Source organism: Pteropus medius, unplaced genomic scaffold (genome assembly GCF_902729225.1).
Source record: "Pteropus medius unplaced genomic scaffold, Ma_sr-lr_union100, whole genome shotgun sequence".
Classification (NCBI taxonomy): Eukaryota; Metazoa; Chordata; class Mammalia; order Chiroptera; family Pteropodidae; genus Pteropus; species Pteropus medius.
In genome coordinates this window covers 10,472,612-10,478,456 of record NW_024344371.1, presented here as the reverse complement: position 1 = coordinate 10,478,456, position 5,845 = coordinate 10,472,612, and the positions used below count along the sequence as shown (strand labels likewise).

Here is a 5,845-nt window from a genome sequence, read left to right as displayed (position 1 = left end):
TCAAAGTAAACATTTTATGAATTTAGTAACTTTCCTAAGGTTTAAGATGGGGTATTTACAAAAAAAGGCATTCTGTTGAACGGCCAATGCCAAGTGAGGGCTCTAGCTGCTTCTCTCCAAGGAATTCTAAAAAGAAACCGTCAAGAGCATTCTTTTTGCCTATCCCTTAGGTCCACACCCATGTCACAGTATTGCAGAGCGGTAGTCCCCATGCCAACAGAATCAGCACCACCCGGAAACTTGTTAGAAATGCAAACCTTCAGGTCCCACTCTAGGTCAACTAAATCAGAAATTTGGGGGTGGAGGTGAGACTCAGCAATCTTTTTTTAAAATTAAATTTATTAGGGTGAGATGATTCATGGTAAAGGAGAAGGCTATCGAGTAGAACCTAAATCACCTTCATGGTAAATGGAACAACAACTTGTTTCTCAGGAATATTTCAAAGTTCCTATTACAAAGAACATAGCAAAAACACAGTCTTTCTCTTCCAAAGCAACCCAGTAGTCAATGCAGTCTTCACAGAAAACTGCTGTCATATTACCAACAAAGCAGGACAAGAAATTGGGTCAGATTAAACCACTTGGACCTACTTTATTCCCCAAGAAGGGAAGTTCTATTAAAAATCCCACACTAAGGAAAAAAGGCCCAGCTGCAGGAAGAAAGGAAAAATGATTTCCTGTTATGTGTTCCGCTTCTTCGGCTTCTATAAAGATGCTGATCAGAGACTGGAGTTGCATATAAGGATCTCATTCCTGGCACATCTCAAATAGAGATGTCTACAGTCTGTGTTTATGTCAACAAACATGGAAACCTTGGCTCTTACCTGGATTGGAAGAAAATCCAGAAGCTGCCTGACCACCTTGGTCTGGGTTCTGGTGGACTATGCAGGCCTGTGTGGATTTGCCATTGAAAGTAAGACGGTTTTTGGATTTCTTAGGCCACATGATCATGGAAGAGAAGTGATAACTGCCTCCTTTGGTGGAGAATCTCTTTCCATCACCTTCCTTCAGTGACAGTGCATCATTTGCATTTCGCTTTCTTGAGAACTTATACCACAGCCTGCAGTGTGATAACATTTGAGTAGCCAGCCTTTTGGTGCGTTCAGAGCTAATACTCATAGGACTGCAGAGCATGATCAAAATAAGTCAGTAAAAGAAGACATAACAGAAAAACAAACACCAAATGACCTTCTCAGCAACCTCTACCTTACGTTGCTATTCTCTCTCCCGAGCTCCCCAAAACAAAGGTGCATGCCTTGTCAGAAGAATTACTGTCTTTTGAGGGAGATGGCATGCCCAAAGAGGAGAAGCTTCCTGAAGATTCCAAGAATTCACCACTAAATCTAGCAAATTCTTTGAATCCTGACAGCAGAAATCCTATAAGTGTGCCAAGCACCTCAAGTTCAGCACTAGTGGGGACCAAATCAGCTATCCAGAGCAGACATCATGAAGTTAAATTCCAAATGAAACAGGAAAGTGAAGCTCCAAGTTATATAGCTGTACCTGAACCCTGTGTCTTGAAACGAGGTTTCTCTAAGGACCCTTCAACCTGGTCTGAGGATCAAGTGATACAATTTATGAAACATAAAGATCCTTAGAGATCAGATCCCTTCACCGACCTCTTGAGGCAACATGAAATTGATGGGGAGGCTCTGCTGCTACTCAAAAGTGATGTTACGATGAAGTATATGAGACTAAAGTTGGGCCAGCTTTAAAGTTATATTACTACTTGAAAAGCTTAAAGAAGGAAAACGCAATTTAAAAAATGTGTAAGTTTAGAACAGATATAATTCTCAGTTGTCCTGAGAACTTATTAAAAGTATTTTTATTCTCTTAGCAGTTTTAGTTTTCTAGACAGTTCCTAAAATATCTGTTCTATCCAGAATAGCAGAACTATACTACTTCTTTAAATACTATTTGATATATATTAGCATATTCAAATTGGCAGTTCTTTAGGTCTTTTTATTATTTTGTCTGTTACTGCAATCTTTTGTTTGTATTCTACTAGTTTCTAGAAAAGGAATAGCTGTATAAATTATTTTCCTATTGTTATTTCTCTGTATGCTATATTTGTTCCTATTTAAAGAAAAAAGCAAGCTTATAAATTTTCATAGTGTTCTTATCAGTTTTTGATAAATATCAAACAGTTATAGAATAGTTGTTTCATGCAGGAGATATTCTACAAGGGTGTCTTGGATAAAGTCTGATTTTTTCAATAAAATACCTATTATTTTAAAACTACATATTTTTGCTAAGCTTAGACATTTAACTAGGCATTCATTTCTCACATCTCTGTATATGAAGATACCTGCGCCCAAATTTTTTAAAGCTGTATATTTTGTTGGCTACATTTTTTCCTCATATGGATACTATACCATATTATATATTATTTTATACCTGTACGTATATGAACAAGTAAATCTGTTTCTTTTGAATTTAATATGGCATTTCACACTCTCACAGAAATAATGCTAAACTATTTTATAGGTGTTTTTATTTTGTAAAAAATATGTGCATTGTTAGTTATTACTTGTACCTCTCAGCTTAGTCTTCAGGAGATAAGAAACAATCCATAGACTGGTTTTTATACAGAGACATTCTCTGTCCTATGCAATGTTTCCAGTTAATTTGCTTAGTTCTGAACCATTCTGCTAAATTTTGGAGGATGCTTTAATTCTGACTTACCATTTTGGGCTTTATGTTTAAAGTTAGAAATTTTAAGAGGAAGTGGTGGTATATGTTTATTGTTATTGCTTTGTATAACTTTGGAGTAATGTTTATAAGCTATGAGAATCCATGCTAAAACTATTAGCCATTTGTTGTAAATGCCAATAAAATATATGCCAAGGGCAAGAATGTACATTTTCTTTTTCAAAAAACCAAATGTTACTTTATACAAGGATGCAACTATTTAAAGGGTGATTTCATCTATGTTATTCTTTTTATGTGATAAGATAAAATTCTAATTTAAACTTAATCTGCTTTCAAATTGTTTATGTGAAAATGCTGTGCCCTGTTGAACAGTTCTCAGATGTTTGTAATAATACTGTTTTACAGTTCTCAGATTTTAAAATATAATAAAGTTAAATAACTACAAAAACAAAATTTATTGGAGTGACTCATTAATAATCTTATATAAAGTGTATAGTTCTACAATACATTCTCTATATATTTCAGCAATTGAACAAGTTCTCCAGGTGATGCTAATGCATGCTAAAATTTGAGAACCAATAGAAAAGACTGTTTAAAAAAATAAAAAACATGTTAAGGAAAAAGCAAGCCAGAAGACATTCAAACATTCATCCTAATACAGACACCTGTTACTGTCTTCCCTCTGCTTTTAGTCTGGTGGAGTGTGTTACTCCTACTTCTAGGGCCAGAAGAACCCCAGCCCCAAACACGCTCGTGGTGTGGAATTTTGGCTTTTGGCTGACTTGTGCCAGCCATGGCCTGGTTGTTCTTGTCTCTTGATCCCATTTCTCAGCCAAGGCTGAGGACTAGCTGCATTATAAGGCTTTGAGAGAGCTCGTGGAATGTGAGAAACTGCAGTGTGAATTCACCCACAGTGGGATTGTGGAGATTGTTGATGAATACCTACAATGATTCATCTTCATAGGGAATGGAAATAGCTTGAGCTAAGGGGGAGAAAAATTGCAATGGCCTTATCACAGACCCACGGACTGAAGAGGACATTTTAAAGACCTGAGCTGTGCTGTAGAAATCAGATTTGTGTAGAGTCATATCTATCAATCATTTTCTTTATTGTCCTGCTTTTGAGATCATGCCTAGAAAAACTTTCTCCTTTTTTTCTTTTCTGTATTTCTATTTTTTTTCATAAATCTTGTCTATTTGGAATTTATTTTGGCTCGAAATTGCATTAAATGTATAAATTTGAGGACACTGACATCTTTATATCACGTTTCCCATCTATTATGTTTCCTCATTATTAAATCTGTCTTTCGATTTTTGTGAATTTATAAAAGTATCACACATTTTCAAAAGTTTAGCCCTAGATTTTTTTTTTGCCATTGCAAATGGCATCTTTTGTCCACTATATTTTCTAACAGGTTGGAGTTGGAGGAAAGCCATTGATTGTTGCAAGTAATTGCAGTATTTTGTAACTGACTACCTTACTGAACTTTGATTTCCGATAGTTTTCATGTGGTTCTCTTGAGTTTTTCTTCTCGTACTTGCAAGCCATGCTCCTCCATTCATGTCCAGGATATTGCATTGACTTTTTCCTCCACGAACACACTCTTTGCTGCCTTTTCTCTTTTCCTCTAGACTTTTGCTTTTACCAAGTTTCAGTCCTTCAATCACTTAATGCATAGTCTCTTCCTCAGAGAGTTCATCTCCTTTTAAAAAAGTTTCAGCCTCAGTGCCAGCGGCTTCCAAGTCTAATTAGAGTCTATTTTGACTCTAATTCTGAATGTCCAAAAGCATATTGGATTTTCCGAGGACCTCGAAAAATCTGCTTACCTAAAACTGAACAAATTGCCAGTTATGGTATCCACTTCGTAGCTGTATAGGTTTAAAATTTAAAATTTTTCTTTGATTGATTACTTCTTGTTTCCCATTTCCACTTAATTATCAAATCTTCTTTCGAATGTCCCATACTCATCTATCTTTTCCTTCTAGTCACACTGAGTCCAGGACATTTTCATCTCTCATGGACTATTACAAACACCTGCCAAACAGTTTTCTTTCTCCCAGTCTCCCCTTTAATGACTGGTTCATCAATTCAGCATTAATTGAACTCCTCCTATTTGCCAGAGATTGAGTCAGGGGCCAGGAATTTACAGATCAATGAAGGGGCTCTGTTCTCAAAGAGTTGAGATGCGTGAGGGGCTAGGGGAAATGAGTAATCTAACAACCACAATATTGTGTGATGTGTGCCATGGCACCAACCTAACACCAGGTGCCACCAGAGTATAGAATAGGAAGGACAGGGACAGCCCTGGAGAGTAGGTAATGTTTAAGCTGAGTCTTATAGGATTAGCATAAATTAATTGGCTAGGAACTCAGCCCTCTAACTTTGCTCAGCCAATTAACTTTTTCTTTTTTTTACCTAAACTCTTCTTTGGGCAATTTTTTCCTCTGAGTGCAAGTTTTCTTCATATCTTAATTTTTTATAGTCTTTAAGTCTATTTGCACATTTCAATCATTGTAAATGCTAAATGCACATTAAAATGCTATTTGCACATTTCAATCATTGTTCAAGCATAGAATCAGATTTTAAGCTGCCAAATTACTATATTTACTAAGAAACCGAACCTCAGGTATAAACTTGTTAATCTTTTCTTTGCCACAGCTGTCTGGTCATAGCTCAGATAATATACTATTTAGATTGTTATGATAGCATTTTTTGAGATCAACAAGGTTTTCATAGATTTGATGCTCTCCTAGCCCATCTACAGACCTATAATTCGACAGTCAGGTTTATTTTATTTATTATTAATTGATTAATTAATTAATTAACTAACTAATTAATTAAAATGCTTACAGCACCTGGTATTCCTAGGTGGAATATCCATCCAAGTACTAGCCAGGCCCAACCCGGCTTAGCTTCCAAGATCAACAGAGATTGGGCACGTTTAACAGTCAGGTTTATTAACCCATGCAGTGAGGAAGGCTACACACTGGAGGGACCAAAGGATAGAGTTAATATAGGATTTGGGGGAAAGGGAGTTAAAATTTTAATGAAGCAGTATTTTGATAGGCTAAAAGCAAAACAGGGCTCATATAAAGGGGTCAATGTCAGGTCTGAACTATGAAATGGCTCCAGAGTGGTTTCTTTGGAAATTATAAAGTTTAGATGTGAAAAGCTGTTTTTCTGAAGCTTAGCA

At 36.1% G+C, this 5,845-nt stretch overlaps 1 pseudogene; it reads left to right on the top strand.

Moving 5' to 3' along the window:
• The first annotated feature begins 6 nt into the window (after positions 1–6).
• Positions 7–3,065, top strand: LOC120608588 (sex comb on midleg-like protein 2; annotated as a pseudogene).
• The last annotated feature ends 2,780 nt before the right edge of the window (positions 3,066–5,845 follow it).